This window comes from Antechinus flavipes, chromosome 2, assembly GCF_016432865.1.
Source record: "Antechinus flavipes isolate AdamAnt ecotype Samford, QLD, Australia chromosome 2, AdamAnt_v2, whole genome shotgun sequence".
Lineage (NCBI taxonomy): Eukaryota > Metazoa > Chordata > Mammalia > Dasyuromorphia > Dasyuridae > Antechinus > Antechinus flavipes.
In genome coordinates, this window is record NC_067399.1 from 350,873,496 (window position 1) to 350,886,746 (window position 13,251).

Here is a 13,251-nt window from a genome sequence, read left to right on the forward strand (position 1 = left end):
AAGAAATATACATAAATGTTTGCTGGTGTTAACTTTTTAGGGAATTAATTTCAGAAGTCTCATTAATATAAAAGTCTCTGATGTTCCTTTAAGAGGTTTTTATTTTTATTTTTTAACCAATGTAAATCTGACTTCTACAAATGTCTAGTCTGACTTCTACAAATGTCATTTGAAAGTAGAAAGTGCTATAAAATTATTAAGTACTTTGTAAAAATTTAAGTAAATTTTCTTTTGACTTTAAAAATCTTTATCTTTAGTATCTTTAAAATATTTAAATCCTTAGCAATCAACCTGCTTAATTCAAAAGTTTTTATTTGGACTAAAAGTCAGGCTTTAACACAGTACTGATATTTCTAGTTTTTTCCTGGAAAGAAATTAATGAGTTAAATCTGATACTATACAGAAATTCTGGCAGTAATATGTTGTCAGTAAAAATCTTATTATATGTGATGATGACTAATTGATATCGGGTTTTTTGTTGAAAATTGTAGCCAAATCACAGCTGTTGGGATTTAAACATTATGCTGTGAAACTTGTTACATTATTGTAATTTTTTTGTTGAAAATTGTAGCCAAATCACAGCTGTTGGGATTTAAACATTATGCTGTGAAACTTGTTACATTATTGTAATTTTTTTTCTAGCCTTTTCAAAGATTATGTTCTTTTCCTGTTTTTTGAAAATTAGAGCATTTTTGAAAACTGAAAATTAAATGAAATAATAAAGAGACACAGCATAGGAAAGTAGAGGGACAACACTGGGGTCAAGAATATAAGGTCTAGTCATGCTTCTTAAACATAACTTGCATGACTGTGGGCTAGTTACTTAATTTTCTGAATACTAGCTAATGCATCTTCTCTATGAACATTGAAGATATTCAAAAATTTTAAAATTGTGTATGATCAAAATTGTTTCTCTTATGTAATTCTGTTGTTTAGTCACCAATTATTTCCTTTTTTATAGATAAAAGGTAATTTCTTCTTTGCTCTTCCAGTTTGTGATTTGAATTTTTGTTGTTTGTCCTTCCTTCTCACAGAGGACCATGACATCAAGGAGATGATAACATGCAATAACATGCAAGTGAATTAGATTTAAGAGAGGCAGGGCTGTGCACAGTCACTGGCCTCACTTGATCCTCTGACGCCATCTGGGTGCAGTGGCAATGAATAGATCAGGATAACTGGAGATGGCCCTGGATGCAATGGGAAACTTTGGCCTTTTTAAAGTAAGGTCTTTGACAGTTCTCAACTTGACTGAATTTCATTGAAGCAAAGTGATTAAGGAAGCAGAGAATGGCATCTTTTATCTAGTTTTTTTAAAAAAAATTCAATCTGGGAGGGCAAGATCCTCAGGGTTTCTGCCCCAAACAGAATAATTGCTATTTACTTAGCCATTTTGGGCCCAAATGATGACCAAAAGGGTATTGACCTAGGGACCTATTGCTGACCCATCCATGAGAGCCAGAATGATTTGGGTTTAAGGGTTACCCCAAGAATTTTGCAAGATTTTGGCAATAAAAATTTACATTCCTTTGGGCAAAGCACCTGTAGGTAAAGGTATGATAGCTAAGTGGATAGAGGAAAGGTAAGGGGAAGAAGGTGGGAAAAAAACTGTTGCATAACTGGCCAGTTCCAATTGGGTTCCCAGTGGAGTAGCCCCTACAACTGATAAGATAAGCAGAAGCTTTCTTCTGTGAGTGATAAATATATAGTGCCCATATTTGGTGGGTCTTAGGCCTTCCTATGTGTTTAAAAAAAAAAATCTTATCTGAAACTGCCTAATTTTCCTGTTTTGCCCAGTTCTCTAGTTGTTATTCTCCCTTCTCTATATAAACCCTCATCTTACTTTTCTTGAGTTGGAGACTGAGCCTGAATTCTTTTAGAAAAACACTGAGACATGTGCCCTGATAATATTATTGCTGCCCAATGTGAAGTTCAGTGTTTGAATCAGATTCTCCTTCACCCAACCTATGTCTCTCCCTCCCTTTAGCCTGTGTTCCCCAAGCACCTAGGAAGTCTTGGCAGGACTTTTTAGGTCTCATTATCTATAAGCACCTATGCCTGACAAATTCTCTCTGGATGGAGGTTGTTTCATTTGGGATCTTTTCATTGAGGCCCCTTGTGTTCCTGAGCCCTTGAGTTTGTTATCTTCCAAACCAACGCAGGATGAGGCAGGTGACCACAGGGAAGGAAACCTCAGGCTTGTGACATAATGGAACAATTCTTTATGCTGTGGGACTCCCCACTAAGATGTCTTTTGAAAAATTACATTATAAAATCTTTAAGGGAGATACCTCGTGTGTGTATATATATATATATATATATATATATATATATATATATACACGTACATACACATATATACATATATATATATATATATATATGGTTTTTTTTTTGGTAATAAGAGTTGGCCCTAATACAATCTAGAGCACTTGGAGAGATGGCCTGTCAATGGCTCTCTTAATTATAACACCATTTTTACATCTTGAAAAAAGAATGAGACCTCGCCTAGAAATTTGAAGACAAATTGGATGAGACCTCCCCAACTAGCAGGCAATTGCAGTCCCTGTCTCTGACCCTGGCTGGAACTATCAGGAAGAAAACCCTGACCCATGCAAATTGTGTAAATCAAAAACAACCAAAAAGCAGTTGAGTTTGATTATACAATCTAGTTAGAACTTAGGGAGTCTTACAAAATAAAGTTAAGTACTGGTTAATTTTAATGTAACTTTAAATTGATGTGTCTGTTAAAATTGGAAACAATTATAAATTATAGGAGACTTCTATCCATTTTTGTAATAGCTGTTTTTTCAGAGCAATCCTCCTTGGTGTATGAGGATATATAGCAGGGTTGTTCTATATCTGCCCTCTCTCTCACCCTTCACAAAATAGGGGTGGATGGGTGTCAGAAGACAGAGGCCACAGGAGTTGTAAGAATAGAGAAGGTCAGGTAGGCAGGGACAGCAGGATCAGCCCTATCTTTTGGGGTCCCTGTAGATTTGCCTCAATTATTTGTAAGCTTGCTAGCTTTCTTTTTTTTCAGTGTGGGCAAAGTCATCAACCCTAGGAAAAGAGTTTATTAGGATTACATGGTTTCTAAAGTAAGAAATAGGTTTACTGAGAATCTACAAGTTAGTAATTATATAGAAATGCTTTCTAATTATTGGTTTTTACACCAGGATGAGTTTAAACTCGAGAAGAGGAAAAGAAAAAACAAGTGAAAGGTGTTGTGTAAATCTCTTAGTTTGAGTCCTGGCAACTTTTTATTGCTTTTTGCAATTCAATAAGAATAAAAAAAAAGCTGTATCTAGTGAAGTATCCAGGCGAGAGAAAAAACACAGGGCAGCCAAAATAATGAAAATTTAAGAGCATTTATTGCTAGCTAGCGACTAAACTCCACCAGAACAGGGGAGTCGGCGAATGAGTGGTCTCAGGGCCACATGTTTATAGAAAGAAGAGAGAGACATCAAAATGTTTCTTGATACATTAGTCATAATAAAGGAATTTCTATTTTAAACAGGAGGCAAAAAGTTATCACTCTAAAGGTGTCATTCCCAGACAGCAATAAACAGTATTTCTTTAAGTTTATCAAGTTGTCTGTTAAGGTGTTAGGTTTTTCAGGACAGCACATCTGGGGGGTAAAAATACCATCTGCATTAGGAAATGAACTAGTAATAAACTTCCAACTACAAAGATTCAAGATTATGTTTCTTACGGTCCCATTTGGGGTGCTTTTCCACTTCACTCTCCCCTTTTCTTGAGACTAGACTTATCAGAGGCCAGAGGAGAGTAAATGACCCTCACAACAAACAACTTACTGGCCTGAATCCTCTTCCTGATATATGTGGTTAAACAATCAAAAAAGGGACAATCAGTAGATATAGCAGAAATAGGGTGAGGGGGCCTATTAGGGAGGTCACAAGAGAGGTTACCCAGGGGGAGCAATTGAAAAGTGACTGGGACCAAGACATTGATTGGTGTTGAGCCTAACTGCAGAAGGGACTCCCTTATTACCTCAGAGTTGTTAGCATAGAAACATCAAGCTGCCCCGAGGGCCATATATACCTTTCCTTGCTTAAGATTGAGTAAATCTAGACCCTGGTGATTCTGTAGGACCATCTCTGCCAAGGAGTTTAGGGAGTTCTCCAAGAAGGATATTCAATTTTCCAGATCCTTTAAATCTTGGTATAACTGGGAACCCAGGGCTAACAGCTGGCTGTCACTATGGATCAGGGCAGTGGTCCCCACAGCCATGGAGCCTGCTATTTCTAGTCCCACTAGAAGAGGCACAAGAGTAGGAGCAGCCCTCCTTGCCCTATCTAACAGACCAAAATGTCCTTACACCTGAGGGAACACGTACACAAGTAAGCAAAGCTTGAGGGATTCTTCCAAGGCCAAAGCGAATTCACTGATACAAGGGGTTAATCCCATGGTACATGCAAAGATAGGACCCTGTCGGGATCTGTATTAGGGAGTTTACGGTATTTTTGTATGGGGGAACCTCGGTAACCACAACACAGTGCTTTTTATATGGGGAGCATTCCAGATTATACCCTTCCAATTTGATGCACCATGCCTCACCCTACACCCCTTCCAAAGTTAACCTGGGAACCTGGGGGCAGGTTCTTGGCTGAGAGTGTAAGATTGTGGATGGAGTAGGCCTCTGTCCCCCAGGTGGCACCTATGCCCACAAAGTAGGGGGGGGGGTCAGATCTAGGCAGAGCCAACAGCTTGTGGCGAGGGTGGGGCTGGTCAGGTTTATCAGCAGGTATATCCCATCAAGGACTGACATAAAGGTGTTATAGGGAGACAGTGGTCCTCTGGGAAGTGGAGGCTGAGGAAGTGTTGTTCTGGTTTCCACCTCCAGACGAGATGTGGTCATGGCTGGTCTCAGGGTTAAATGAGGGGGGTTAATAACTACATTAGGGCCTATGGGGATATTTTCCCTCAGAAGGCTCCTTTGGATTATGAGCAGGGCTCCCAAATCTCTTCCTGCCACATAAAATCTGATACCCCAGGTCCTTCCCAAGAGCTGACATAGATTCGGATAGAACCATGGCTGCCCATAAGTCTCATTTCGGTTCTCCACTTCCCCCCCAGTAGTTCTTATTAAGATCCATACATATCTATGGGGAGAATAGTGGCTGGGCTTCCCCAATAGGGTGGGGGAAGCAAGAGGATCAGGTCATAAAAGGGGATAAGATATAAAAACACCATCTTCCTGAGTCAGCTCCTGCAGGCTCATTGGGAGCAGGTCAAGGCTTCACATGTGAACAATGGATCCAAGCTTTACAGTAGGCCACTTTTCACTTATAAGGGATTGGAGGGATGACTTGGTGAGGGCCGGTCCAGTGGGGTTCCAATGCAGAGTCATGAAGAAATTTTCTGGACAGGATCCAATCACCTGGTTGGAGGTCCTTTCCAGTAGGCTGTGGCGGGGGAGGGCAGGCAAAGGCTCGATATAGAGCTCTGATCACTGCCAGAGTGTCCTGGAGGCCTGTAGGGACTTAAAAAGGGAATCATTAGTAACATCCTAAGAGTCGTCCTGCCCCATGCAGGGAAGAATGGGGGTGGAGCATGGAATAGGCTCTTACCCAGGTCTCGCCAGTTCCCAACCAAGGCTTAGAAATGTGCTCCTTAAGTGTCCTGTTCGTGCCTTATACCTGACCTGAACTCTGTGGTCCATAGGCACAGTGCAGGTGCCATTTGAACTCGAGGTTCTGTGCCAGGGACTGAACAACATTAGAAACAAAAGCCCAGCCATTGTCAGACCCAAGGGAGAAAGGCAGTCTGAACTGGGGATAATTTCAGTCACAAGTTTCTTGGCCAAAGCAGATTCGGTTTTACAGGAAAGGCTTCAGGCCAACCTGAGAAGGTGTCAACAAAGAGCAAAAGAAAATTATGTCTTTGACCCTGGGTTTCCATGTCTATGAAATTGGCTTCCCAGTGGGGGGATGGGCAGGGTTCATCTTGGCACAGGTCAGGCATTGGCGGGAAGCAGTCTCAGTGAGGGATTTCATCCCAGGTAAGATAAAGAAATCAAAACAGATTGTATAAGGGAGGTTCCCCTCCCTCCCCCCCAAGTGAGTTAGAGTATAGTTTTGAAACAAAAGGTTAGTTCAAGGCTTTTGGAAGAATCACACATCCTTCTGAAGGGCACCGCCACCCCTGGCCATCAGCCGGGTCAGAGGATCTTAAGATCTGTAGGAGGGTCGGTTGCCCATAGGTTTCCTTGAACTCCCCCTTAATTTGGAGTTGTCACCTTTACAAGTAACTAGCCCTAAATTATATCAGTCCTAATGAACAGGAAGAGGGTTTGCAAAGAGGGGAACTGAGGCAGAACAATTCAGGGAAACTAAGGTAGGGCCATTTAGGGAACTGTGCCACAATTTAAATTATTGAATTACCTTCCCCTAGATACCTGGAAGGTCCCAGAACCATAATGTTAACCAACCCTATTTGAGGCAAATAAACCAAAATAGAAGTAGAAAAATGCAAGGACATATATGGCAAGGGCAAGTCTCTCCCTGACAACCCCAGAGTTAAACAGAGTTTATACAGTAGTACAAAGACTCCCTGTTGCAGCATGACAGATGGAGCACCATCTCAGCCAAAGAATCCAGTTTGAGATGGACAGTTCACTATGTTAGGTAGTCTGCAGTCATTTGTGCATTTAATTCAGCCTCTGCTTATAGAGCATCAGGGCTCAAGTCGTGCTGCCCATTCAGAGGGGTAACCCACTCCAGGGGAGAAGGGTGAGGCCTGGAGTAGCTCCACCTGTCCCCACCCAGGATACAAATTTCTGAGCAGAGCTATGAGAGTATGCACAGTTAGACCATCAAGGCAGGCAAACTCCAAATTTTAGAGGCCTGAAATGTCCTTTGAGAATGCTGAGATATTAATTAAGAACCTGGGGTTACAGGACTAGAGACTGCCAAGTCCCAAGGTGCCTGATTTCTGGTTGTTTCAAAAAAAGAAGTGCCAAACACTGAGTCTGCCAGAACAACTCCAACAGAATAAGGGGTTTCAAAATTAAGCATAACCAGCAGTCACATTCCAGTAGGTTTAAGCAAGGAGTAAAAACGAAAAAGGACTGCTTTAAAGGACTTCTAATTCAATCTGAACTAGTGAGATGGAGGTGGGCAGAAGTACCTAGGGCAAAGTGAACAGGATACTAGGGGTTCCCATTTCTCTTTCCCCAATTTCCTTTCTTTTCTTCCCTCCCTTTTTCTCTCAGGCAAATGGAATCATCCAAAAAAAAAAAAAAAAGCAAACGTCAAACAACCATCCCACATATAAATCCCAAGAGTGAATTCCTATACATAGCACAATAGGGTTTCCCAAAAATCATTCAAACATAACAGCAGGCGTTACACAATTTTAACAATTTCCATCGTAATCTCAACATACAGTAATAAATGACCCATGCAGGGTTTAACAGTCATTCATCAACCATTTTCCAATTCCCCATATCAGGCTATAAATGGGAGAAGAAGGGAAGCATCTCATTCAAAAACTGCTTCATACTGATAAGGGGCAAAGATAGTCTGAGATAGAAAGACTGGTCCACAAGGACTGCTGCAAGATGTGGGGGGGCCAAAATAGACTGGCCAGCAACTGCCCATGTAAAGAAACATGCTTGTCTCACAGGACAGCCAAATGGCTGTCAGCTGTAATCCCAATAAAAACAGCAGTTAGGTTTCACAGACCACTGTTAATTGTTCTGTCATCATTTAGAAACCTTTAAAAACCTGAACATCTTCGGACACAAATGTCTAGAAACAGAAAACCAGGCTAAACACTCATTTGCCTAAGTATTTAGGATATAATGATTACATATAACCAGATTGGAAACAGCAAGGTATTTTCTCTTCCTATTTAACTCTTCTCTTTCCCTCAGCTACATATTATAAACACATTTTAACAACCCTTCTACTAGATGCTCTATTGCTAAAGTAGGAGAAGCAGTGGGAGGAGAGGGGGAATGAGTTGAATCTTTACCTTTGAAGATAAAAGATCCTCTCCTGTTTCTCTTAACCCCCACCTCTTCTCTTTCCTCACTCTTCAAACCTTTCAACCTTTCAAACCTACAACTGCTCCTATAAATCAGTCTTTCATAAATCACCATCATTCTCTCCTTTTCCCTTCAGAAGTTTTAAGATTCACAATACAGTAAATAGCTAAATAACTTTATTAAACCCACATATCCAACAATCATAACCCATTATGTTAACCAATTACCCAATGTTTCAGAAGGAAACCAAATAGTTTTGGGTTTTTTTGAGTTTTTCTTCCTTCTGCCTGTTTCAAGGCATAGCTTTGACTAGCCTTACTAGCTATAACTAGCTAGTAAGCATAACTAGCATAAACTTCTTTTTCCCAGGTGGCATTAAGCAGATAAAGTTTTATTGCTGTTACTCCTCTCTAGCAGGCTTTGAAAACCTGCTTTTCAGGGAAAACTTCCCCACCAGTTTAAAATAGTCAAGTTTTTTTGTTCCTTTACTTACAAATTAGTATAAAGGTTAAAAAGTTTAAAAATCACAAAAAATATTTTTATACCATGCATAGTTGCAACATGGAAAACAATCAATTGCCAAATTCCTTAACCATTGTTCTTAAAACTTAACAGAGCTCTTTAAATCAACACAACAGACACAGAACAAAAATCACTCAGACCTAGGGGCACAATTACAACATTAAACAAAAGATTTAACATATACAGACTAGGGGCTATTCAGAAACTTTAGAATAGCCTCAAGGGAAGTTGTTGTAGCACAAGAGTCTTCCCGTCCAGAATCCAAACAGAGCTATTTAGACTTCCAAGCCTTAGTTTAGTGCATTTCTCTACCTTTACAGAGAACGCCCAGATAATCAGATAGTGCAAAAAGGCATGGGGAACCAGAGTCGTGCCAGTAGCACACAGAGGCAGATGGACACAAGTACACTTAAACACAAAGAGACAGTAGACAAACAATTCCAGAACACAACAGACAACCAACCAGCCAGGGCACTGACAGTGTCCTGTGGAGGCTGGTAAGCATAACTATTGCTGAGTCCAGCGTAACTATCTACTATCCTTGAGTACTCACTCAGAATTAAACTGGTTCCCCAGAATGCTCAAAGCCAATTGAGTCAAATTTATGGGTCCTCTCCTGGTATGCAAAAGTGGATTACCGAGGTCTGAGGCTGAGGAACGTCTCTTGGTGGCCACCCCGTAGAGATGGTAACCCCCTTTGCCCTCTAGGGAAAGCTAGGGACTGGCTGTCGAAACAGAGCCAAAGACTATCTTGCTGGGGCCTCCAAATGAAGTACCCAGGCAGTCAAAATAATGAAAATTTAAGAGTGTTTATTGCTAGCGACTGAACCCCACCAGAACAGGGGAGTCAGCAAATGAGTTGTCTCAGGGCCACATATTTATAGAAAGAAGAGAGAGACATCAAAATGTTTCTTGATACATTTGTCATAATAAAGGAATTTCTATTCTAAACAGGAGGCAAAAAGTTATCACTCTAAAGGTGTCATTCCCAGACAGCAATAAGTAATATTTAAGTTTATCAAGTTGTCAAGGTTTTAGGTTTTTCAGGACAGCACATCTGGGTGTGTAAACATACCATCTGCATTAGGGAGTGAAGAATTAGTATTAAACTTCTAATTACAAAGATTCAAGATTATGTTTCTCACGGTCCCATTTGGGGTGCTTTTCCATTTCACTAATCCTAATCAGTGATTAGGACTGTAACTGATATTGTTTTGAGTTTTGAATTCAGGTATCATTATCTGATGGGTCATCAAGTTAGTAACCTCCCATTCAAGAGAAATGTCACAAGCTATTCAAAAGGATGTGATACTAAATTATATTTGGACAAAATCTGGAAAAACTTTTTGCCTAAGCTTAAGGTGGGATCCTTCTGGTCAAGTTTTCTCATTGCGTTCCTTCTTATCAGGAGTGTTTCCCACCTGATTATTTCTGAGTCTGGTTATGGTGGAATTATTATTACATGATTGGTTGTCAGGTCAAATCAAATGAAGTTAAGAATATAAGCCTCTATTTTATGAGTGAAGCGATAGCGTTCCATAGAAGTTAAGTAATTTACTTCAGATCAAAGCTCTATTAAGTGTTAGAGGTAGTATTTGAACCTGGGTCCTCCTAACAACACTATGTTCCTTTAGACTTAAACCAAAAGGACCAGTTTGATTCTGTTATAATCATGTCCCTGCTTTTTTTTTCTTTTATAGCAAATTTCTATTATCAGAACAAGTAGTCAGTAGAAGGTATGAGCACAATACAAAGATGTAAGATCTTACTGTTTTCAATCTTAAATGTGTAGTCATTAAGGACCAGGATTTCAGTGTGACAGTTATGTTGATAAAGAGTAGTAATTTGTGAATTATCTTGTGTTACCCTAATGGAAAATCTGATTTTATTTGTGTTTATTATTTGATCTGGAGTTCAAACATATGAGAATTGTATACAAGTACTTAAAAGTCACCTTAACAAAGTTCCCATTGTTTAAAGGGATACTGGGAGAAGTCCCTTTGATCATGGTTAATAATTGATTATATTTACTATAAACATTGTTTTGTAAAATCTATCCTCTATACAATTTAGAATTTTTATATTTATACATCTCAACTCTTTGGTTGTTGGTTTATTTTCTGTGATGAATCTGTTACCAATATAAGATTATAATTAATATTTAATATCTAGGGTATGTGATCTTTGAGAGCTAAATTCATTTGAGTCTCTGATTATTGGAACTTGCTATTTCTGACTTTATGAGACTGTTAGTTGATATTAAACTCCAGATATGAACATTAAGGAATGCTACTGATGCCGGCAACTCTATGGAGCTTTACATGAAATTTGGCTCAATGCAATTGGTCAATCTATATAACTTTTGCCCAGAATTGACAAAAACATAAGGAAACATTTCTTATAGCAAATTTTCCTTTTTTAAAAAAAATTAATTCCATTTTTTTCCCCGTTGAGGCAAGGGGTTAAGTGACTTGCCCAGGATCACAAAACTAGGAAGTGTTAAGTGTCTGAGGTCAGATTTGAACTCTTGACTTCGGAGCTGGTACTCTTATCCACTGCGCCTCCTAAGCTGCCCCAGATTTTCCTTTTTTAAAAATAATTTTTTTCAGTCGTATTTTTTCAAATACATGCAAAGATAGTTTTCACATTTGTTTTTGTAAGACTCTGTGTTCCAAATTTTTCCCCTCCCTTATCTCTTTCCCTCCCAGAACAGCAAGTAATGTGGTATAGGTTACATATATGCAATTCTTTTAAACATATTTCCACATTTTTATGTTGTACAAGAAAAATCAGATCAAAAGGGGAAAAACCAATGAGAAAGAAAAAACAAACAAAAAGTGAAAATATGCTTTGATCTATATTCAATCACTATAGTTCTCTCTCTGGATAGGGACATCATTTTCCATCCAAAGTATATTGGAATTGACTTAAATCACTGCATTGTTGAGAAGAATCAACTCTGTCACAGTTGTTCATTACATAATCTTGTCACTATGTACAATGTTCTCTTGGTTCTGCTTGCTTCACTCAGTATGTTGATGTAAGACTTTCTAGGCTTTTCTCAAATTAGTCTGTATAGCAAATATTTATAATCAAAAAGTTTGTAAGTACAACACTAAATCTATTTAATATATTTATACTATTGTAATAGTCTGCAAGTATGAAAACCTCACAATTTCAACCTATATTTATGATCACATTATAATATAGGCATTAAGTCCTCCAAAGAAACAAATGATTAAACAAGATAATGTGAAAGTTTTCTAATTTTTTCTAAGAACTATATATATAGATTGATGATTTTAAAAGGCAGAAGAACAGGCTATAAATGAGCTTTCTAGGGGGAAAAGAAAAACAGAACTAGACATTTAAAAATGAATTCTATGAAATTGGGTACAGAATTTATGTAAGTATAGAAACAGCAAATGATATCTGAAACATCTGAGACTATACTTTTTGTACCTTCTATTCTTCTAACCAACTGTTTCTACCTTTGCTATTCCAACTTTGGCCATTCCCTCTACCCCTGATATCAAAGGCAAAGGGAATGTTTTGTTAGTTGCCTGTCTCTGTTAGATGGAACTTAATGTTAATGTTTTAAGATTTCTTGGTTACCTTGAGAGGGGAGATTGACACATCACCAAGGTAACCAAGAAATCTTAAAACATTCCTTTGTGAGCCCTCTTAAGTAATCTAATCTGTACCTGACAATATAATTATGCAATTATAAGAAAAACTTTATTGCATTGTTTAAACCTAGTCTCTGCTGCTGTGTTCTCAGGTGACCCCTACCTGGAATTACCCCTGGCTGGTACCGTGTCCCAACTATGGTTCTTTCTTTCATGTAATCACAAAGATCCCTGGGTTCTTTTGAGATCTCAAGCTCCTGAACAGTACTGGAATCCTCTCTGTGGACTCCAAGGATATATCTTTGTTTGCCAATTATATTTGACATATGCATCATGAATCTGTACACTAGCCTTGCATGCTCTAGGCTGGAATCTATTAAATTTCAGATGATAGCCCTAGATGGCTATAATCTCACTGGAGCTTCCCTGAATTCCCTGTATTCTGAATAAGCCCTATTTAAATCATCTATCTCCCCCAAGAAAAGGACCCATTGAGGCAGGAATGAATTTGGATTCCTTTTTCTTGAGGGGGGAAATAATGAAATAAGCAGACGTTTTCTGCTGTGAGCAATAAACATACAGTGCTTCTGATTCAGTGGGCTCTGGTGAGCCAAGTGGTCTTGAGCAGGTATCTGTCTGCAGCAGGATATCTGGTAACAGATATTCAATTCACAGACAAAAGGACTTTTCCCCATACAATGCCTATGTGCAAGATCTTATCTGAAATAAATATGAAAGGGATTTTTCCTTATAGCATTTATGTGACATTGTCCAGTTTTCCTGTTTTACTCAATTCTCTTATTTTTCTTACTCTCCTTTCTTTATATAAACTTTCAACTTACTATGCTGGGTTATTGCTTCCCTTAAGGAATATAATGAGTATGCAAATTTCAATAAATGCCTTTGCTTGGATTTGAGACTGAGTCTGAATTCTTTCAGAGATGAAACTTGCCCCAATACCTCAACACTACTGCCCATCCCTAGGTTGTATATCTGTTTGGAATTTAAGGTCTTTAAGTTTATCAAGTTAGTATTAGCCTACTAGGTTTGTTTGCCCTTTTGATGTAGTAGAAATCCCAATAGTAA

General features: G+C 38.7%; 1 protein-coding gene across 1 annotated transcript in view; it reads left to right on the plus strand.

Moving 5' to 3' along the window:
• SRP54 (signal recognition particle 54) overlaps positions 1-13,251 on the plus strand; it is a 135,605-nt gene that overhangs the window by 58,795 nt on the left and 63,559 nt on the right. The gene's annotated exons all lie outside the window — the stretch shown is intronic.